Here is a 25,099-nt window from a genome sequence, read left to right on the forward strand (position 1 = left end):
GAACTCCACCTACCGCATAATCACTCGCATCATACATCATCTCAAACGGCTCTGTCCAATCTGGTGTTGTAATAACTGGTGCAGTGATCAAACTCTTCTTAAGAGTCTCGAATGCCGCCAAACATTCATCATCAAATTTGAAAGGCACATCTTTCTCAAGCAAAGTGCACAACGGCTTAGATATCTTTGAAAATTCCTTGATGAACCGCCGATAAAAACCCGCATGACCAAGAAAACTACGGATTCCCTTCACAGAAATAGGTGGTGGAAGATTTTCAATGACTCCCACCTTGGCCTTGTCCACCTCCAGACCCTTGCTAGAGACTTTATGCCCAAGAATAATGCCTTCACGCACCATAAAATGACACTTCTTCCAATTGAGCACCAAATTAGTTTCCACGCACCTTTTGAGTACGGTACGAAGATTATTCAAACATTCATCATACGAATGTTCAAAGACGGAGAAGTCGTCCATGAACACCTCGACATTATTTCCAATCATGTCAGAGAATATAGCCATCATACATCTCTGAAAAGTGGCCGGGGCGCCACATAACCCAAACGAAACTCTGCGAAAAGCAAACGTGCCAAATGGACAAGTGAAGGTAGTCTTTTCCTAATCCTCTGGTGCAATACAAATCTGATTATATCCTGAATAGCCATCCAAAAGACAATAATACTCATGACCAGCCAACATATCAAGCATCTGATCAATGAAAGGAAGAGGGAAATGATCCTTCCTCGTGGCTTTGTTCAACTTTCGATAATCCATGCATACTCTCCATCTTGTAACTGTTCGAGTGGGGATGAGCTCATTCTTCTCATTTGCTACCACAGTGATACCTCCTTTCTTAGGCACACATTGTATGGGGCTCACCCAAGAACTGTCAGAAATAGGATATATGATGCCTGCATCTAGCCATTTCATAATTTCTTTCTTCACCACCTCCTTCATGATAGGATTAAGTCTGCGCTGTTGTTCAACAGTCGGCTTACTACCTTCCTCTAGCAGAATTTTATGCATACAATATGAAGGGTTGATCCCCTTGATGTCTGCTATGGTCCATCCAATAGCCGATTTGAATTCTCTCAAAATCCTTAAGAGCTTGTCTTCCTCACTACCTGAAAGGTCAGATGCAATAATATCAGGTAAAGTAGATGCATCACCTAAAAAAACATACCTCAAGTGTTCAGGTAATGGCTTGAGCTCCAAGGTAAGTGCTTCCTCAATTGATGGTTTGAGCTTTTCTTCAGCATTCTTGAGGTCAGAAGTACCAAGAGATTCAAACGGTATGTCCAGCTTTCGCTTCCAGGGATAAGCATTCAGATATTGTAATTGCTCGTTGCCATCTTCATCATCACTATCAAAATCCCCCACTAAGGCCTTTTCCAATGCATCAGTCATTAGCATGCGATCGAGTTCTGAAGTAACCGCAGAATCAATCACATCCACTTTTAAGCACTCCTCATCTTCTGTAGGAAATTTCATTGCCTTGAACATGTTGAAGGTCACATCCTGATCTTGTACCCATATAGTAAGTTCACCTTTCTGCACATCTATCAAGGTACGGCTAGTAGCCAAGAAAGGTCTTCCCAAGATTATGGGAATCTTCTTATCTTCCTCAAAATCCAGAATAACAAAATCTGCAAGAAAGAAGAGCTTATCCACCTTGACTAGTACATCCTCCACTATACCCCTTGGGTAAGTAATAGAACGATCAGCCAATTGTAGAGACATGTATGTGGGTTTTGGATCAGGCAAATCCAACTTTTTAAAGATCGACAACGGCATCAGGTTGATGCTTGCTCCCAAATCACAAAGGCACTTGTCAAAAGTCAACTTGTCAATGGTGCAAGGAATGGTGAAGCTACCTGGATCTTTAAGCTTTGGAGGTAACTTTTGCTGCAGAACAGCGCTGCATTCTTCCGTGAGAGCAACGATCTGAAGGTCATCCAGTTTCACCTTCCTTTAAAGAATATTCTTCATAAACTTCGCATAACTAGGCATTTGCTCTAGAGCCTCAGCGAAAGGTATATTGATGTGAAGTTTCTTGAACACCTCCAGAAACTTACCGAACTGTCTATCCAGCTTTTGTTGCTGCAATCTCTTAGGAAAAGGTGGTGGAGGATAGAGCTGTTTCTCCCCTGTTTCATCTTCTCCTTCTTTTGGCTTTTCAGCATTAGCAACTTTCCCAGACCTTAAGGTAATAGCCTTGTCTTGCTCTTTAGCTTCCTTCCTACTTGGTACTTCCGTGTCACTAGGGAGGGTTCCAGGTTTATGATTGAGTACTGCATTGGCTATTTGACCGATTTGATTTCCCAAGGTCTTGATAGAAACTGCCTGACTCTTGCATAACAGCTTAAGTTCCTCAAAATCAGCACTAGTAGGTACAGTTGCACTTACCTGTTGAGGGTATGATTGCCTTTGAGCATACTGCTATGGTTGCTGGAATCCAGGTGGATTAAACTGTTTACTCACACCTTGCTGATATGGTGGCTGAATAGCATTCTGATTATTACCACAACTGAAATTTGGATGATTTATGTTATTAGGATGATAAGTAGCTGGCACAGGCTGTTGTTATCGCTGATAATTATTCACATACTGAACAGATTCGTTGATAAGAGAACACTGATCCGTAGCATGAGAACCTGCACAAAGCTCACAAACCATAGCTATTTGATTGAGTTCATATGTAGCCAGAGAATCAACCTTCATTGACAGCGCTTGGAGCTGCGCTGCAATAGCGGTGGCTGCATCGACTTCCAGAATACCTGCTACCTTCCCAGGCATCATCCTCTGAGTTGGGTTTTGATGCTCATTTGCAGCCATAGTCTCAATAAGATTATAAGCATCAGTATAGCTTTTAGCCCATAAGGCGCCTCCAGCTGCTGCATCGAGCATGGGCCTAGATTGGGCCCCCAAACCATTATAGAAACCAGTGATCACCATCCAATCGGGAATTCCATGATGTGGACACTTCCTCAACATTTCCTTGTAGCGTTCCCAAGCTTCGCACATAGATTCTGAAGGTTGCTGCGCAAACTGAGTAAGAGCACTCCTCATAGCAGCAGTCTTTGCCATCGGATAAAACTTCACCAGAAACTTTTGCGCAAGATCTTGCCAAGTAGTGATGGACCCAGCTAGTTCAGAATGTAACCAGTCCTTAGCTTTGTCCCTCAGTGAGAATGGGAAAAGCCTCAGCTTGATAGCTTCATCAGTCACGCCATTATACTTAAAAGTGCTGCAGATCTCGACAAAATTCCTTATGTGCATGTTGGGGTCTTCAGTCGCAACTCCTGTAAAAGAAACAGAATTCTGCACCATCTGAATAGTGCCCGACTTGATTTCAAAGGTATTAGCTTGAATAGCCGGATGAAGAATGCTTGACTGAATGTCATCAATTTTTGGCCGAGAAAAGTCCATAAGAGCTGGATCAGCCTGAACAATACGATCACCCATGATTACAGGTTCTTTCTGCTCAGTTCCTGAATCCGAATCTTCGAAATCTATCTTCTCCGGAATATCAAGAAATTCGTCTATTTCCTCAGCTATATCTAAAGTCCTCTTGCGAGTATGAGAACGAGTTTGCATAAACGCTCGCTTAAGTACCTGAAACACAACCAGAAACAATAAGTAACAACTACGTCCTAATCACTGAGTCCTAATGACCAATGATGGTAAGTACATAAACTAAACAAATACGCCGAGTCCCCGGCAGCGGCGCCAAAAAACTTGTTAGGGTGAAAACACGCGCTAATATTCACGCAAGTATACGCGTTCGCAAGTAATATAGAATACTTTCTAGTTCGTTCCCACAGAGACTCAGACTAATTATTGTTTAATTAAACTCACGCACCAACGTATGATTACTTCTCAATGTTAAGACACTAACACTTAGAATTATTGACTAAATATTAACTACAATTAATTACTTAGTTTATCAATTAAATAACACTTCAATTAACAATATTAAAACACTCATGAGATCACAACTTCATTACTACTTCCTTCAATAGTTATAGTTATTACCTTTAGCATGTGACAGTGATGATATTAATCGAATAACATGAAACTGATAAAAGCCAACTTTCATTGTACTAATACCATTCTACCAAGCATCCACAATTAAGATAGAAGTTGAATAGTCATCAATTATGTTGAGTTCCTATATGTCTACAGAAATTGACAACACAACGATTTAAGCACAAGTTATTCCTTATGATTGCACAGGGCAAATAAAACTGTTAGAGTTACCCACTAATCATGCACATCGTACATGAACCTATGCTAGCATGGCAAGTTCTAAATCTCAAGATCCACCGTCGCTTCATAAGAGATTAACACCCTATCTTATATGTCCGCGACGCATATAAGACGAATACGCACAACCAATACTAGATATGATACAATCATCACACACTAAAGTATTAAACATTTAACTAAAGAATTCCATAGTAAATCCGTTGCGACCCCATGATCACGATTAGCCCATAATAGCACTTATCGTCATCATGGGTTCATATGAAATCATGATAAACAAACACAAGAAAATAATAACTAAACTAATTATATTAAACCAGAGTACGTCACAAGAGTAAATAGGTTCAAAGTAAGAAAACTAGCATCCAACGTTACAATGAAATAAGAATCACAAGAAAATATGCTTCCTCTTCGTTGCTGTGTGCTAAAACGGTCTTCTTCCTTATCTCCTTCGCTCCTTACTAAATACCACGATCCTCTCCCGTGAAAACGTCTCTAAATCTAATTATATAATAGTCCCATAAAACTCAGATTACATAGAAGTTGGAAGCCAAACAGAAGTAGAAGTCTAAAAATAATTATTTAATTTCCCGACCCTGCGCGGCCGCTCAGCATAGCTGAACGGGTGCTCAGCTTTCTGCGCGGCCGCTCAGCATAGCTGAGCGGGCGCTCAGGACCCTACTGGATTTTGCCTGAGTTTGCTCCGTTTCTTCGCCGTAATCTGCCCCTTTCTTTCCTCTCGCAATGGTGAACACATGCCAAGGCTTATTCTTGATGATTACTCCTCCGAAATGCAACTAATACCCTGAAATACATAAATACTAGAAAAATGCATCAAATACACAAAATACTTGATTTCAAGGCACCAATTTAAGCCATTTTAAGATGTTCTAAGTGGTATAAAATGCCACTTATCAGTATTCTCCGGAGAAATCGGAAACCAAAACGGCGGCGAGAGGAAAATCGCCAGGAACAGATATAATCGAAGAAGGGAAGAACAGGAGAGGGGAAAAAGAAACAGAGAGTAGCGAGAGAGGGAGGAAGAGACAGTGAGAGATTGTAAGGTCGGGAGAAAAAAAACAAACGAAGCCGAGGAAGAAAGAGCTGGGTACAGGGGGGGTTTTGTTATAATAAAAAAAAATTCCCTTCCTTAATCTCCTGTTAACACGTGTCCTGTGATGAATATAAAGTGGACACGTAGCATTTAGGATAATTACGCTGGTTTTTGCGGCTCGATTTGCCCCACAACTTTGAAATTAACGAATTTGAGCGCACGAAAAATGATTTCAGAAAATTGCGAAGATAATTTCGAAATGTCATAAATATCCCAAAGTTTACAAAGACATAATTTTTTAAAAATTTTTAAAACACTTTTAAAGGTGTGCTTTGTACCCGCTTTTTAATAGATAACGAAACGACGCGCGGGTGAAACGATTCCCAAAAATTCCCAATATAATCTCAAAATTCTCAGAATATTGTAAACATAATAAAATATGAGTTTCATAATTTTTGAAGAATCCAAAAATTAAATATGGATTTTACAATTTAAATGAATTCAGAAAATCATTGAAGAATAAATAAATGACAGAATATTGATTTGTAAATTTTGTAAAATCCCTAAAATAATTAGCAAGGTTATAAAATCATAAAAACAATTTTGGAGATGACCCAAATAATTTCGGAAATAAAATTGTCATAAAATCACTTTAAAAAAATGAAACCAAAAATAACGTTGTGCACCAGCTAATTATAAAACACACTACGCAATCCAACAATCGCATATAAACGATGATAAGTAAACACAGAGACCATGAGTGATATAAACTTCTTTATTAATTAACTACGCAATAATTACATATTTAAATATTACAGAAATATACGAGTCGTTATAATTCGAGAACTCCAGAATGACTTATCGAGAAGTCATTCAAGTTGCAGAGAGTACCGACGGATGAGGAACATCCATCAGGATAGTAGTTTGGCTAGTCGACAGATGACTACTATTAGGCACATCCATCGGGATACAATCACTACTTGACAGATAAGCAATATCCACCGTGATAGAATAAATGAATGAATTCAGAGTGGAGAATTCAGGAAAGCTACTAGAGAACTCAGGAAGATATCGACAAGCAAAATTAAAGAACTGAAGATTGAAGATATCGACAAGACATTTCTTCATTAGAGAACTTAGATTTATCGACAAGTCTACATTCAGTAGAGAACTCTGAGTTATCGATAAGTTAAAGTGAAGATGTGAAGACTAGAGATCTCGACAAGCTGAAGACCTCTACAAGCCAAACTTAATATGGAGTGCTAGAGATATCGATAAGCCTATGTACTTATCGAGATGTCAAGTGTTCTATTAATTTAAACTGGAGATCTCGAGGTACAGTCTCAAAGTACAGAATTGCAGAATGTTCAATATCCAAGATAAACAATCAACAAACAATCCAACAGCTGGATTGACAAGTCTACAAAAAGCAGCTTGAAGAGAGTGCAAGATCAATGGCAAAGATTAACTGACAGAGGAATATTAAAGTGAACACGGGATTCGAAAGATATGCTAAGCCAGAAATGGAAGATTTGCTTTTCTATAAATAGAAATGATAAGTGACAGTTTAGAAAAGCTAATAACATGTTTATTATCCACTATGTAAACCAGCAGTTAACTAAGTTATAAAGTTAACACTGGTCCTCTAGTTAAGTGTAACAATTTAGACAAAAATTCGTGTAACACTCTCAAGAAGAAGCTGAGCTCTTTAACGTCAAAGAGCTTAGAAATTTTGTTGCAAAACAATCTTAATTTTAATATAAAATTAAGTGAGTTTTGAAGATCTGTGTTTTTTAGTTTCTGCAAGTCTAAATTCTACATGAACACTTTTCAATACAAGATTTAGTTTAACTTGTTCAACCATTATCTTTCAAGAATAGCCTAAAATCAGAAAAAAAAAAATACATTCATCCCCCCTCTGTGTGTGATTCATTACCTAACAAGTGGTATCGGAGCAAAATCTGAAAGTAAACAGATTCAAGATCTTGGAAGAATGAATACACAAAAAATCAGTAGCATCAAAATTCCTACCTTTGACAAAGCTAACTACACTCTTTGGAAAAAGAAAATGATGTTGTTTATCAAGATGGCCAATCCACTCTACATTCAGATCCTCAAGATTGGACCCTTCATTCCTATGGTAAGAGTTGAGGAATCTACGGATGGAGACATGGTCATACCAGCTCATGATTATGCTCCTAAAGATCCAGCTGAGTATTCTGACCCTGAAAAGGAGAAAGTCTCCCTGGATAGCAGCTTGCAATTGATATTGATTGAGTCACTTGACAATGTGATGTACAATAACATTGTTAACTGTGACTCTGTCAAGCAAATGTGGGAGAAGAATGAAATACTTTGTGAAGGAATTGAGGAGGTTAGATCTAATCAAAGAAGGATATTGATTTCACAGTATGAGGGTTTCATGGCTAAGCCTAAGGAAAGCATTACTGATGTGTTTGAAAGATTTAATAAGCTAATAAATAACTTGCAACTTCATGACAAATACTATGAAGCTGAAGTGGTGAATCTAAAGTTCTTGCTTACTCTCCCTGACCATTTGGAACAGAAAATCTCAGCAATCAGGGAAGGGAGAGATTTGAGCAGAATAACTCTGGAAGTTCTATATGGAATTCTTAAAATAAATGAACTAGAGATAATTCAAAGGCAATCATTGAGATCTAGTCAAAGACATGTTGTAGATAGCTCAAGTGCTTTAATAGTAAATGAAGGTCAAACATCTGATGATGAACCAAGATCTTATATTCCAGTCATTTCAACAAGTGAGCATAGAACAATTGATTCACAGGAGCAAGTCATACTAGAGTTGGAAAAGGATAAGTTCTACACTCTGGATGAGCTATATCAGTCAATGGCCTATTTAGCTAGAAAATTTTATAACATTAGAATAAAGTAGCCAAGGTACTTCAGGAGTAAAGGACAATCTTTCAACAAAGACAACAGCTGGAAAGAGAAAGGGAAGTACAATTATGACAGCAAGAGTGATTACAAAACTGGATTTGTTGACAGATCTAATATAAGGTGCTTCAATTGTGATGAACTAGGCCACTTTGCTACAGAATGCAGGAAACCCAAGAAGGCAAAGAAAGACAAAGCTTATCTTGAACTGGAAGCAAAGTACGAAGCTCTTCTGAAAAATCAACATAGCAAAGCTTACATTGAGGAGGGAAAGAGTTGGGATGATTTAGATAATGATGAAGATGAAGAAGTTGGAAACTATGCTCTAATGGATTTGGAGCAATGTGAATCATCCTCATCAAAAGCACAGACACCAACTCTTACCACTATTGATTTAAACGTGAATCAATACAAGGAAACTGTTAAAAAGATGAGCACATAAATGTTTCACATTCACACAGGCATGGTTGCTGCTAATGAAGAAGTTAGCATATTAACAAAGATAAATAAGAAGCTCGAGAGTGAGAAGCAAGAAACTGAATTATTGTTGGTTGAACTTGAAGCTTTAAAATAAGAAAATGCTTATCTCAAGAACAAGCTCAAGTGTGCAAATGAAATTGAAGCAGTGTTAAGGGAGAAGCTAGAAAAGAATGAAGTAAAGATGAAATCTTTCAGAAATGCATCTGAACTGGTCGGACAGTATCATAAGAAGAATAATCCATGTGCAAACATTGCTATAGTCCTTGACTAGATGACATGAGTGACAAAAAGAAAACTGTAGGTGACAAAGGGAAAGCAAAGAAGACTAAGAATGCTCCAACCTTTTTTAAAGAGGTTAATGCACCTATATTCAAAGCATGTGTAGTCAACTTCAGTGAAGAAGAATTGATTATCAAGAAAGAAATTGCTGATAAAAATAAAGAGAAGAAAACTGAAGAATCAGTTCAGTCTTCCAACACTGAAGAGAAGCTTATGAACAAACAAAATCCCAAGACTCCTGTTCAAGAAACCAAAAATGAAGATGCAAGAAAGAGAAAGAAAAATAGAAATGGGAAAATAGGGATACACAAAAGCAATAATTTTGCTTATGTTGTAAATGCTCCTAGAAAGAAGTGTGAAAAATATGGCTCTTCAAATCATCTAACTCACCTTTGTAAAAAGGTTGTTAGCAAGCCAACTGAAGGAACTTGAAAATACAATGAAGCAAATTCAAATGATCCCTATTCATTCTGTAATAAGTTTGATTGCATTCCTTGCAACATAAAGGTAATGAAGAGTTGCCACAAATTGAGAGTAGACCTTAAAGAATCAAGGAATGAGTCCACATCAGAATTAAAACATGCATAACAGTCACTGAATTCTATTTCTTCTAAAACAACTCATTCTACTTCTACTGAACAAGTTACCAAGAAAAAACTACCCAGCACTGCTTGGGTTTCCAAACACACTTAAGACTCATTGTGTGCAGGACAAGTGAAGAAAGTCATCTGGATCATAGACAGTGGATGTTCCAGGCATATTATGATAGTTATGGGAGTATGCTAGTAATTGGTATGATTAGTTCCATGATTTGGATGAGTTTATGCTTGGTTATTGCCATTAGTTAGTCAAGTTTATGCTTAATGATTAAAATTATGGATCTTAAATGTTTGACCTGGAAATTGGTATATTAGGTTATGGTAAAATGTTGTTGGTTAAATAATCTTGTATTGGGGTTGAATGGTGGTGTAATGGTGTTTATTGGTGGTGGTTTGGTATTAAATTGATTCAGTAAAATTTGGGAATCGCTAAGTTATAGTCGTCGTAATGCCCAATTTTCCTTAGACTATTTTGTGCATAACTTTTGCACCCAAACAATCACTTCCATGAACTGACCATTACCATTCTTAGATATTTTATGATTCAAGCTTCATTTTGATATGTGGTTCTCTTAGATCCGATGTACGATTTAGGAGAAACGATCGTTTTAAGTTACGGTGTTTCGCGAACGAACCTTTACCCCTCGCTTAACTTTGAAACCTTGTTTAAGGCCCCTCAAAGACTAATTGGATTATGAAAAAATTATGTAAGGTGGATTAGGAAGTTGGTAAAGTACTTGCGAAAGAGTCGCCTTAAAATTCATAACGGTTAATTTATTAAAATTGGTGGAGCCGAGGGTACGCAAGCAATTAACGCCAATCATTAAGCTTATAAGCGACGGTAAGCAAACGTCAGGGTCTAAGTGGATAAAGTCTAGTTTCTTAAGATACCGTGGTTTAATTTTGGCTTATGTTGTTGTTCATAGGTTACTGGACCCACTCTAAGCTTAAGTCTACCCCGGAACGCTCAGGCAAGTTTTCTAACCATTATACTGTTGTTGTGATGTAAATATATTGATGCATTATCTTGAGATAAGTGCATGGTTGTTATTAGAAAATATTGCGATATATTGGAGCATGTTGATATGGTATATATATGCATGTTCTAAAATCTTGATATTTTATTATCAATTCAAATGCTTATAAACTGAAACATATGCTAGAGATAAGTCGTAGTTGCGTATACCCTTAGTATAGGGGACATAAAGGTGAACATTTTTCTAAACCGGGAGTCGATGTTCCCGAGTATAATATATATATATATATAGTTTTCTATAACTAATAATCGAATAAGGTATATTCGATACTTTTGAACAATAATCAAACATTATTTTCGATTATTCGAATAAAGATTTTACTTTCGTATAAGTATATCTTTCGATAATTTGATCAAAGAGTTTGATTACTTTCCCAACGTTCGGGAAGTAAGCCCAATTAAAATGCATCGGCATAGGCTTCATGGGCTCAGTGGGAGTCCATCAAAGTGTAAGTGGCTCAGTGGGAGACCATCAAAGCATAAATGGCTGAGTGGCAGTCCAGCATAAGGTCCTAATGCGGCCAGGGTGATGACCAGTGGGGAATACATCCATCTACTAGTAGAAAAGGTGACTTAATTGGTATCTTTCCTGATCAACAAGATATCAGGTTTATGTCAAAGTTTCTTCTTTCCAAAATTCTTGGGAATGATAACTCTGCTTATACTTTTCATAGCAGAAGAGTGTATGAGATGTATATATATATATATAGGTGTATATATATATCGGGACTTAATGAAGTATCTCGTAACTTCATTTCCTTAAAATGATATTTCAAAGAGGGAATCTATTTAAGTTTTATCTTGTAACCTCATCTATGTGATGAACTTTTAAAACTTATTATACTTTGAACAGTGGTAGTTCAAGTAGTTTTCTAAAATGATATAAGTATATTGGAGTATCTTGTAACTTCATCTTTTCAACTTATATCTAGTAAATGATTATCTTATGCATGACAAAGATTTTCAAAAAAATGTTGAGACAAGGTTAGATATATGAGATCACCTTGCAACGATATTTTTATATAGTTATAAACTGGAACTCTGTGTATATTACGCATGGAAGAGGATTTCTAAGATTTTGAAAAGTATATATACATATATACTGATCATTTTGCGACTTGGTCGCGTTAAGATATCAAACTTGGTTCATTTTTGCTTGACCAAGACTTTCATGAGTACTATGAGAAGGCTCATATATTGTTAATTACTATACATGTTATTTTGGTGAGCTGTTTTGCTCACCCTTGCTTCCTTTCTTCATCATACAACAACAGCTAGACAAGAAGAACAGGACCAAGCTCCTAATTTGCAAGCAGATAGGAAACGTTCTGCAGTTTCCTGTAGGCGTTGATGCCGCTATAGCTGAGGTAGGAATTACCAGTAGGCTAGGCTTTCAACTTTTGATGTACCAGACTTATGTATTTTTATGAATTGTAATAATGGTAAAGAATATGTAAATTTATTCAGAAACCCCTTTTGAGGTGTAATGGCTTATAATTGTGTAATAGAAATACTTGTGTTATTTTTGGTATTCATCTATGAGACTATAACTTGTGGTGTGGGTGTGTATATTGTGGGGTCATAGTACGCAGCAGTCGGTTGTTTATAAAGATTAAGTGTTATTAATGGAAATGTAACTCGTGACAACCCAGATCCCCGACCCCGGTTTTGGGGTGTTACGGAAATGGTATCAGAACTAAGCGTTATAAACCTCATAGATGATGCGATGTTAAAATAATAAGTTCACTAAGATAATAAGAACTCTTGCCAAGTTCATAGTCGGACTACCTAACGTAGTACTGACAATTAAAAACCCTTACGGGAATCCTTATAAATATCAAGGTAGTAGCATAGTTCGTTATCGTATAGGGTAGCTGTAACGTCTGGGAAATTTATGTCTGTATTATATCATATTTATAATAAATTATGTGTATTAATGTGTCATCCATGTGTAATTATCTGTCAAACCCTAATTGTTACATGTTACGTGTATTCTGTGTCATTCCGGTATTTTTAAGATATTTTCCAGATATTTTATTTTACATTCATAAGTTCCATTTCAAACATTTTACGACCCAAACCATGATTTTAAAGCCAGTATTTCAAATAAAATAATTGGTCTTATTTTTCATCAAACGGCTTTTACCATCGCATTATTCTGAACATCTAGATATTTTATAAATTTTCTCATTTTGCGAAAAATGAATTTTCCGGGCCCCATTGGGTGTTAAAAACCCCACAAAAATCACATTTTTATTTTTATAAAATTATAGGACTTTTATTTATACCATTTCTTTGTATTTTTGCATTATTCACAATTTTTGGGAAATTTTGGCATATATATTGTATATATAAAATATTTGTAAATTAAATTTTAATACTCAAAAATTATAAAAATTAGGGCCAAATATTTTTATTAGATGTATAATTAGCCCCTTAATTTTATTTAGGAGTATTAATTTTGCAGCTATAAATACCCTAATTATTATTAATTTATTTAATTAATAATCAGAAAATTCTGTAATTATTCCCAATTTCCATAAATTAGGGTTTGGTGTTCTTGACTTCCACCAGCGATTTGATCGTGATTCTGATCCCCAAATCAAGCATGTAAGTAGTCCTTGCAAAGCTCTTGATCTCTACTTTCGATTGGTATAATCAATTTTATGTTTCAGTGTATGATTTTTGATTCGATATTTTAGGGTTTATATGTGAATTAGGCGTTTTGATTTCTGGGGTTATTGTTTATGATTGATGCTTGATATAGCTTCTTTAGGTTGTGTACAATCGATTCGAGTATATATTTAGACCAAACGATTCCCTGAAAGTGATGAACGAAATCATGAAATTTTGACGATTTTGTTTTTAATTTTCTGAATTTTTGATTGATCTGTGATTGTTGTGGTGGTTGGGGACCGATTGTAAATGGTTTAAGCTTTGATTTAACACCCGAATCATCGAATTTGGTTTCCGTTTTAGCAAGACCCGTTTTTCCGGTTTAACCCGCCGGAAAAGCTTCATTTTTGGCCGGAGGAGGCGACGGGGCTATCGTCGGTGGTTGCAGAGCGGGTGGTTGTGATGACGGAGTTGAGGGGAACGTGTTGGCAGCCAGAATGATGCAAAATCATTACGTGGTGGCTACGAACGAGCCTCGCCAGAAACAGACCCCGGTGTCGGATTCTGGGCAGCCGGGCGGCTGTTCTTGGCGACCCGTGGTCGACCCGGTTTCGACCCGGTGTACGACCGGGGTTTGATCCAATAAAACCCAAAACCCATTCCTGTTTTCTGTTTGTGCAATTTTAATTATTTATTTATATATTATAAAAGTAAAAAAATCAGTTTTATTAATTCTGAAAATTAATTAAAAATTAGTTTTAAATTCTATAAAATATTATTAATAATTTCTGAATTATTTTCTTAAATTAGAAATTCGAATTTAGTTATTTAAGTAATTATTTAAGAGTTTATCTATTTATTTATTTCTTTCTTTATTATGTAGTAATTAAGTAATCAATTGATAATTAAGAATTAATAATTAATCGAATAGTATTATTTAAAGATTCGATAATTAGGGAAATATAACGAGTAACTTGTATCTATACGGGTAATTGAACGATTAGTTCGATTATTATTATTCGAGCGATAGTTAATTATTCGTAAAGTATCGTAATAATTATTCGTAACGAATAATTAAATACAGATAGTTGATTTAAATCGTATAAATTGTAATAATAACCGTAAAGTGTTAATAATTATACGAGAGGGGTGAATCACTCGTATTAATGCGAGTAGTTGATCGGTGAATAGGATTCTGATTCGAATAATAACTTATTTATTCGATAATTAACGTATCAGATAATAATATCGATTATTTATTTGTTAATAATCGATCTAATCGAGTAAATAATAATAAGTTGTAAATATTTGTAATAAATTGTAATTAATCCTAATAATTAGGGACTAATTATTTTAGATTATTAAATAATTACTTATTAAATATTTATTTATTATTTATTAATTATTTAAAAATGATTAATTATTTCGATAATTAATCAAATAACTTTCAATAAATCATAACATATTCATTTTAACTCCAAAAATTATAGAAAAATTATTTTTGACTTTGATTTTTCTTAAATAATTATTTAAAAAATTATTTTAGGGTTTGAAAATTTGGAATAATAATTTATATTGAATAATAAATTGAATTATCAGTGTTTAATGGATATTAATTAGACCGTTAGTCCGATTTGAGCGAAATGAAAGCCCTTTGACTCGGAAGAATGAATTGTTTTCATTAAAAATAATATTAAGACCTAATTTCTTCTAGAAATTAGTTGATTTTATTATTTTCTTGATTATCAGTCGAAGTGCGTGCCGAGACGAGTCCGAAAAATTCCGAAAAATGGGAAACAAGGTAGATGGTGATCAATAAGCGATCAGCGAGTCGATTTTGATTCTAAAAATTATTTTAACTATAAAAATGATTATGTGCTTATGTGTATTATGTGGTTAATCGAGTCTTACTTGCTTATATGTAATATACGAGTCAGTCATAAGAGTATGGGTAGATAATAGGAACGAAATGAAGTCAATTCAAGATGCAATTGAAGTACAAAATGACTTAACCAGTCTATTTTACTAACAGAAGCTAAGCCAGCAAGACAGGTTGAGTAGGTGATAGACGAAGGTGATTTAATTACAGTGAGTCGCGCAGAAGGCAAGTTTCTCCCCTATTCTATTTTTCAGAATAGTGATATTCTCTTCAGATTCTTATCACGCTTGAACTCTTTTGATTCTCTTGTTCATCTTTCATTTTGATTCTTGCTTATCCTTTTCATTTGACTTGGTTATTCATATTCCAATTGCTACTCCAAAATTGTTGATATATTCTGGTGATTAGAATATGTCAAAGCATGTCGATTGTTCCGGTTGCTATTTCAGGGACTGGATAATAATACTTTGGGGATTAAGTTTACTTAATCCTAAGGACCGGGACATAACCGGTGAAAGAAATATGTCCTAAGTCCAATCATGTATGAGGATTTAGGAATAACTTTTATGTAATCTGTTTTGATTTCATTGATATTAATAAAGACTTGTTTTATTTTTATTACGGGTTTTATCTATTTAAGTGTTTAAATAAGATATACCATAGTTTAGAGTAAAGCTTTTTATGGATTATGATGAGATCATAATAGTGACACCTAAAAAGATGATAACTCTAAACTTAAATAGTTCTTGGTCATAGAATTACTAACTGGTAATTAATAATCCGCAAAGATCGGTACATACTATGCTTGCTTCATTATGAAGGATGTCTGTTCTCATAGACATTTGTGTGGTGACACTATAGCTAGTATGTAGGTGCTTATTATGTAATAAGTTCACTGAACATGACTCGCCCAGCTGAACAACTGATGGAGTTCACTCACGTGTCAGCAGTTGTTCGCTTAGTGATAGTTGTACAAGTATCTTTAGACTTGAGGTCATCATAGTCATCTTGTGTACAATGAACTATGCTTTGGTTTAGTTCTTAGTCTCCAGGGATAATTATTAGGGCTCTTCTGGGTATAGGAATTTGTACATGAAGATAGTGTATGATCAATAAAGGATCTACCCCTTCCAGTGAAGGAAGCGAATGTTCAAGGCTGATCCACTTATGCTAGTTCAGGAATCTCTGGCCAGAGTGAATGAAATTTGAAAAGAGTTTCTAATTTGCATAGAACTACGCATAGTAAATGGTAAGCAAGTGATTGAATTAGATAGGCTTGACACGAGATCCATGCCTTGTATTTAATCGGGACATTGTAGGGTAGAAGGAGTTTATTGTACGGTAACTATTCACTGACAGGTTCTTGGTATTCTAAGCAGTGAATTCATATTATCCGGATAGTCGCGATATGTTGAGAAGCATCACTCATGATGTAGAATAAATGTGATTAATTAATTAATTATATTTAATAAATTAGAGAATTTATATAAATAATGATAAAATAGTTTTATTATTATTTATTTCTACTACCGGCTTAATATTGAACCTACAGGGTCACACCATAAAAAGAGAATTATTTAATGGTGGAGGAATTAATTAATAATGGCTAATAATTATTTATTTATGAAACAAATAATTAATTGGCAAATTTAATAATTGATTAAATGAGATTTAATTGATTATAAATTAATTAAGAAAAGTTCTTAATATTATTAATTAAGGATTTAATTTTTGGAAATTAAATCAAGAGAGAGAATTATTTCTAAAGTGTTTAGAAAAAGGATTAATAATTAAAAGGTGTTTTAATTATTAATCAGAATAATAAATGGGATAATAATAATATTATTTATGGGAAAATTTCAGCTGAAAATTTTGCCTATAAATACACTATTATAGACCCTATTTTTATTAAAACCCACATCGAACCCGAAAACCCAAAAAGTTTGGAAAACCCAATTCTCTCCACCTCCTTACTCCTCTTTAACATCGTTTTCTTGGTGGATACCGGTGGAGTGCTTCACACTTGAGGAGCAACTGCAAAGGATCTCTGATCGTTGTCTCCGAATTATTTTAAAAGGTTAGATTCGATCCCTCGAATTTTTATTCACAATTTATATGCTTTAATTGGATTTTGTATGTGTAAAAGTGTTTTACCATGCCCCCGCTGTGTTAAAAATCTAACAATGGTATCAGAGCATAGGTTGTATGCATATAGATCTGTGGTAAAAATTTCAGAATTTTATGTGCTTGTATGAATTAATTATGATTTTTACAAGTTATGTCATTGATTAATTTTGTCTGATGAGAAATCGTTTCTCAGAATAATTTTGAATGTTGATCTGGGTTCTACAAGTGTTGTAGATCATCTGGTATTTTTTTCATAATTTTATGATGTATAGATTTTTTATTATGAATTTTTGAAGTTGTTTCAATTAAATTTCGTAATTAAATAATTATATATATATATATGAATTGTATGTATGTATATATCTGTATATGCTGTTATCTGCTGCTGCTGTGAATTGCACGGAGACAGAAAAGCACAGGTCAGACTGTAAGGTACGGAGCAAAGCAGGGAACAGACAAGGCGGCGCCAGGAACGGGCACGCGCGAGGGAAGGCCTATTGCGCATTTGTAGAATGCGTTACACCCTTTATTGGCTTAGAAGGGGTGTAACACATCACGGGAATGCGTTACAGGTCCTGTAACGCGTTCCTGTAATGCGTTACAGCCCGTCTGTTGATATTAAAATTGATTTTCTGGGAGTTTCGTAACTCCGTTTTGGGTGTGCAATATACTGTTGGATTCATTTTTCCGAGACGGATCTAATGGAGTGATCAATTTTAGTTTATATAAAAGTTTTGAACTGTTTATATTTCTGAAAGTGTTTTAAAGCTGTTTTTAACTGTTTTTAACTGCTTTTAAATGCTTCATGTGATACATAGAGATGTATAATGCTTAGACTAATGTGCTAGATGATGTAACATGCCTACCTTGATGTTTATTCATGTTTATATATGTGATATATGCTTAGTTTATCATGCGATGATAGATTTAGGTGAACTTAAATAAACATAAGGCGTTTGTTAGACAACCTAGTATAGTGAAATTTGTTTCATAACCTTAATAATAATATTATGAATACAATCATGAGATTCTTGTGTTTATGAAACACGTAATTGAATATGAATTTTCGATATGAGAGAAAGGATGATTCTGTCAACAACAGATTTCTATCTGTAAGAAAGGGTTATTAAGTGACGCCTCTTGACAATGCTCCACCCGATCTGGGAATCATCTGATTATTGATTATTGATTTGAAATATTTAATTTAAAAGGAAGAATTTCTTTATAATATGATTATGATTGTAACGTAATATAATCCCTCTAAAATTAAATAATATCAAGTAGTAATTGGCCAATGATACAACGGGCTTGTGTCGGTCATAGCCTTCCAACATGATAGAAAAGTAGTTCTTATTTTTGAATCATTGTCGGTTCGTGCTACAGCCGAGGGCTCTGATTTCGAAATAAGAAATACTTGTCTGTTACATAGAGATGTGTACATTGATTAAGAATCTAAGGGTCGGTACGTGCTACAGCCGTGGGCCTTTGGGGACTGATTCAACTGTACGGAATGTTGGGTTAGACTTGACTTAGAATATTGAGTTTGTCGTGCTACAGCCGAGACTCAATTATTCAAGAGGCTAAAGTTTGATTAGGGAATAACATGAGATGTAATTGACAAGAGTTGTCTGCCTATTGAACATTACATGGCGGTTCGTGCTACAACCGGGGTCGTGTAATGGAATGTAGGATCCCTATTCCCACTAGCATTATGAATGCTTAATTTTTCACGTAGGGGGTTGAATAAATTAGATAAACTAGTGGGAGCCACTTATGAATAAAGACCCGATTCATATAGTGTTTTGAAATGAAATCGAATATTTGCTAAGTGTTGTTATGTGTTTATCATTTACAGATTTACAATATACATTATGTCTTCTGCACTATCACTCAGGAGTATACTAGATGCTCACAAATTGATTGGTCCTAATTATGCTGACTGGCTTCGAAACTTGAGAATTTTTCTCAAGATTGAGAAGCCGGAATACGTGATTGACTCACCTAAGCCTACTGAACCTGCTAGCAATGCGCATAATGATGAACATGTTGTGTATCATAAGTGGATAGATTATGCAAATGTTGCTCAATGCATCATGCTAGCTTCCATGAACATTGAGCTACAGAAGCAACATGAGCATATGGATGCTCACACTATCCTCATGCATCTACAAGAGTTGTATGATGTGGCAGGGAGGACAGCTCGATATGAGATATTGAAGGAGTTGTTCGGTTGTAGGATGTCTGAGGGATCATCTGTGAATGACCATGTACTTAAGATGATCAATTTGATTGAACGTCTTGGACAACTTGGTTTTACTATGGATGGGGAGCTGAGCCAAGACTTGGTCTTGCAATCGCTTCCGAGTTCGTTCTTGCAGTTTGTTGTGAACTTTCACATGAATAAGTTGGATGTCAGCCTGCCTGAACTCCACAACATGTTGAAGACTGCGGAATCGAATTTTTCCCCTAAGAAGAGTTCTGTTCTTCTAATTGGTGAAGGTTCCAATCCTAAAAAAAGGAAGAGGAACTCTTCCAAGAAGAAGAAAGTAGATAAAGAAAAGCCGGTTCCACCAAAAGCTGAAGACCCCAAGAGCAAAGTTGTTTGCTTTCACTGTAACAAGGTGGGGCACTGGAAGAGGAACTGCAAGGTTTACCTTGCATATTTGAAGAAGAAGAAGGGTAGTGAGACTACCGCTTCTGATTCAGGTATGTTCATGATAGAAGTGAATATGTCATTAAATCAAATTTCTACTTGGGTATTAGATACCGCCTGTGGTTCTCAAATCTATAATTTGTTGCAGGGACCAAGGAGAAGTAGGACTCTTGAGGAAGAGGAGGTGATTCTACTGATGGGAAATGGAGCAAGAGTTGCTGCTGAAGATGTAGAATCATTTCATTTACATAGGCCTACGGGAAAGACTATTGTTTGAAATAATTGTTATTTTGTTCCCTCGATTGTGAGGAATATTATTCCCATGTTAGACTTGGATGGATTTTCATTTATTATTGAGAATATTGAATGTTCTATTCTTAGAGATAATATTCTTTATGGACGTGGTACTTTAAATAATGGTCTGTATAAATGTGACATGATTTACTTCAGATTGAACAAACTAATAAAAGAAAAGGGATGATGAAAATCTCACTTCATTGTGGCACTGCAGTCTCCATTTAGTAGACATGGAGAGAGGGCTGCAAATTTGCTAGGAATGGTACACACAGATGTATGTGGACCAATGTCTACGCAATCCATGGGTGGATTTTCATACTTCATTACTTTCATAGATGATAGATCTAGATTCGGATATGTGTTTGATGAAACACAAGTCTGAGGCCTTTGAAAAGTTCAAAGAGTATAAGTATGAAGTGGAGAAACAACCAAACATAGTATTATAACTCTTCGATCAGATCGAGGTGGTGAATACTTTAATGGAGTGTTTCTGGATTATCTTAAAGTAAATGGTATAGTCTCCCAGTGGACTCCTCCAGATTAGTATCTGAAAGGAGAAATCAAACTTTGTTAGACATAGTTCGGTCCATGATGAGCTATGCAAATCTTCCAGTATTCCTATGGGGTTATGCATTGGAAACCTCAGCATATTTACTGAATAAGGTGCCTTTCAAAATCTGTTCCTCAAACTTCGTATGAGATATGGAAAGAAAGGAAACCGAGTCTTAAACACGTTAAGATTTGGGGATGTCCAGCTTATGTCAAGTAAGTTGACCCAGATAAGCTGGAATATCGATCCGTAAAATGTAGTTTTGTGGGATATCCTAAAGAGACTTTAGGGTATTACTTTTACACCGATCATCGGGTGTTTGTATCCAGACATGCTACCTTCTTGGAAAAGAGTTTATCCTTGAAGGAAACAGTGGGAGCAAAATTTGAACTTGATGAAGTTCAAGAAGCACAAACTACTACGCATCAAGTGGAAACACCTGTTCTGACTGAACAACCATTTGTGGAACAGCCCATTCATAGATCAGGGAGAGTGTCTCGCCAACCTGAGAGGTAATATGGCCTTGTCATTGAGAATGACAATGAGTTGTCGATCATTGATGATGATGACCCTGTGACCTATAATGAGGCTATGAGTAGTGTTGACTCAGAGAAATGGCAAAGTGCCATGAAATCCGGAAAGAAATCTATGTATATTGGATACAAAAGAATGATTAGAACAGATGGCAAAAGAATACTTTGATGAAGGCAATGGATTGACTTTGATGAAACCTTTTACCTATAGCCCTGTTAAAATACAAAAGGCCAGGCTTGTGGCAAAAGAATTCAAACAAAGGCAATGGATTGACTTTGATGAAACCTTTTACCTGTAGCCCTGTTAAAATCAGTTCGGATTTTACTTGCGAATGCTGCTTTCCAAGAGAAATGAAAACCTAGTATGTAAGCTGCTGCGAACCATATGTGGTTTAAAGCAGGCTTCTCGAAAGATGGAATATTCGTTTTGATGAGACAATCAAAGAGTTTGATTTTATCAAAAACGAAGATGAACCATGCGTCTACAAAAGGGTTAGTGGGAGCGCGGTAACATTTCTTGTATTGTATTGAAATAGAGTTGACACACATAACAACATAGCAGACCCACTAACAAAGCTACTTTATGAAAGTCACTTTGATCGTCATAATGACAGGATGGGTATTAGATACCAGAGTGATTGGCTTTAGTACAAGTGGGAGATTGAAAGGAATATGTCCTAGGTCCAATCATGTATGAGGATTTAGGAATAACTTTTATGTAATCTGTTTTGATTTCATTGATATTAATAAAGACTTATTTTGTTTTTATTACGGGCTTTATCTATATAAGTGTTTAAATAAGATATACCATAGTTTAGAGTAAAGCTTTTTATGGATTATGATGAGATCATAATAGTGAGACCTAAAAAGATGATAACTCTAAACTTAAATAGTTCCTGGTCATAGGATTACTAACTGGTAATTAATAATCCGCAAAGATCGGTACATACTATGCTTGCTTCATTATGAAGGATGTATATTCTCATAGACATTTGTGTGGTGACACTATAGCTAGTATGTAGGTGCTTATTATGGAATAAGTTCACTGAACATGACTCGCCCAGCTGAACAACTGATGGAGTTCACTCACGTGTCAGCAGTTGTTCGCTTAGTGATAGTTGTACAAGTATCCTGAGACTTGAGGTCATCATAGTCATCTTGTGTACAGTGAACTATGCTTTGGTTTAGTTCTTAGTCTCCAGGGACAATTATTAGGGCTCTTCTGGGTATAGGAATTTGTACACGAAGATAGTGTATGATCAATAAAGGATCTACCCCTTCCAGTGAAGGAAGCGAATGTTCAAGGCTGATCCACTTATGCTAGTTCAGGAATCTCTGGCCAGAGTGAATGAAATTAGAAAGGAGTTTCTAATTTGCATAGAACTACGCATATTAAATGGTAAGAAAGTTATAGAATTAGATAGGCTTGACACGAGATCCATGCCTTGTATTTAATCGGGACATTATAGGGTAGAAGGAGTTTATTATACGGTAACTATTCACTGACAGGTTCTTGGTATTCTAAGCAGTGAATTCATATTTTCCGGATAGTCGCGATATGTTGAGAAGCATCACTCACGATGTAGAATAAATGTGATTAATTAATTAATCATGAATAAATGTGATTAATTAATTAATCATATTTAATAAATTAGAGAATTTATATAAATAATGATAAAATAGTTTTATTATTATTTATTTCTACTACCGGCTTAATATTGAACCTACAGGGTCACACCATAAAAAGAGAATGATTTAATGGTGGAGGAATTAATTAATAATGGCTAATAATTATTTATTTATGAAATAAATAATTAATTGGCAAATTTAATAATTGATTAAAGGAGATTTAATTGATTATAAATTAATTAAGAAAAGTTCTTAATATTATTAATTAAGGATTTAATTTTTGGAAATTAAATCAAGAGAGAGAATTATTTCTAAAGTGTTTAGAAAAAGGATTAATAATTAAAAGGTGTTTTAATTATTAATCAGAATAATAAATGGGATAATAATAATATTATTTATGGGAAAATTTCAGCTGAAAATTTTGCCTATAAATACACTATTATAGACCCTATTTTTATTAAAACCCACAACGAACCCGAAAACCCAAAAAGTTTGGAAAACCCAATTCTCTCCACCTCCTTACTCCTCCTTAACATCGTTTTCTTGGTGGATACCGGTGGAGTGCTTCACACTTGAGGAGCAACTGCAAAGGATCTCTGATCGCTGTCTCCGAATTATTTTAAAAGGTTAGATTCGATCCCTCGAATTTTTTTTCACGATTTATATGCTTTTATTTGGATTTTGTATGTGTAAAAGTGTTTTACCATGCCCCCACTGCGTTAAAAATCCAACAACCGGTGCCTTGATATGGGCCGTAGTGCCTGGGTGCCCGACGGGATCTATATAGTGAGATATAGATCTGCACTCTATCCTGGCTGATCAGCAGGGTATAGATGCGAACTTGAGTCCAGTTTAGTTCGTTTGTATTCGCCAATAATGGCCTTCTTTCTATTCTCGCGGGGTTATATCTTTGCAGATATACCCGGGTTACGGATACATTTATAATGCTTTAACACTATTTATATTTTGTGGACTTGTTGAGCAATTTTTGGCTCACCCTTTTTGTTGTTATTCACGTTATTGTTTTCAGTTAAGAAGGAATATGAAACCCATCAGGACTCGAGTGGTAAAGAAGCTAGTCAAGCCTCGGGATCCTCTCATACCCAAGGTGTTAATCCCAATTCAGGAAGAAAGCTTTGAGTTGCCCGAACAGCTGGTGTGTAGATTGTTAGTGTGTGTGTTTGAATAAAAGATGAACTTAGTTAAAATCGGTTAGACAATGGTTTGTAATAAAGAGAGTTTGTGAGACTTTGAATTTGGTTTGTAATAAAAGCAGTTAGTGGTTCTTGTTTTCATACTTAAACCTAAAAAGATCCTGGTTAGTGTTAAAGGGGTTTAGTTTTATTTCTTTATTATTGTTAATCAAATTGTACAGGGTTGGTGATTAGCTAGTAACCCCCAGACTTATACCCCGGGTCTGGAGGGCGTTACAGGTTTGGCATCAGAGCTGTAGGTTTGGTTTCTGAAAATAAGAACATTAGGGTTAAGATAAGATAGGGAGATCACATAGGATAGGAATAGTCAAATAGGAAGAATAGTGTTAGGATTTAGGTCAGATTATAATAGGAAAGTATAAATCTTAGGATTATTTAGTGACCTTTCTTTTCTTTGGTATATTATCAGATGGCATCTTCTGGTTATTCTGCATCTTCTGAGAGGACAGTCACCGGGCCAGCAGCACCAGTTATACCTCCAGTATCTGAGTACATGTTTCCTCATCTACCACCTCCACCACCATTGCCACAGGAACCGGTACCACCAGTACAGGGGATAGTCCATGACCCCATAGAGATGTTTGATCCATTTGACTTCTTTGAGCCAATGGTTCCTTTACCAGTTGAGCATCAGTTTATACTGGGGATTGAGCCAGAGTTACCACCACCACCAGTGTTACCTCCTATACCAGTGCATGCCCCAGAGTCGGATGTATTTCAGATGATTTCATTCAAGGGGATGGGAGAGCATGATGTGGATCTATAGTTAGGATTACCACATCAGGGTGTAGGTATACCGAGGGTTCCTTCACAAGAGTCAGTAGGTCAGGTTGCACAGCCGTATATGGTACCATACCATGAGTACAGGGTTATGAGGGATGATATGGAGTATTGGAGAGCACAGTGCCGAGAGATTATGCATTTGTTTGACCAGAGGGACAGAGGACCGTTAGCGGCACTACAACCAGATTAC

The 25,099-nt window shown here is 35.7% G+C and overlaps 1 non-coding gene and 1 pseudogene across 1 annotated transcript; one reads left to right on the forward strand and one right to left on the reverse strand.

The window, feature by feature from the left end:
• The window catches only part of LOC141693663 (L-type lectin-domain containing receptor kinase IV.2-like), a 115,708-nt pseudogene that overhangs the window by 39,984 nt on the left and 50,625 nt on the right, over positions 1 to 25,099 (reverse strand).
• On the forward strand, positions 2,964 to 3,070 carry LOC141709731 (small nucleolar RNA R71). Its single transcript, XR_012570295.1, has one exon. It is a non-coding gene; the product is annotated as a small nucleolar RNA R71 (small nucleolar RNA).

Source organism: Apium graveolens, chromosome 2 (genome assembly GCF_009905375.1).
Source record: "Apium graveolens cultivar Ventura chromosome 2, ASM990537v1, whole genome shotgun sequence".
Lineage (NCBI taxonomy): Eukaryota > Viridiplantae > Streptophyta > Magnoliopsida > Apiales > Apiaceae > Apium > Apium graveolens.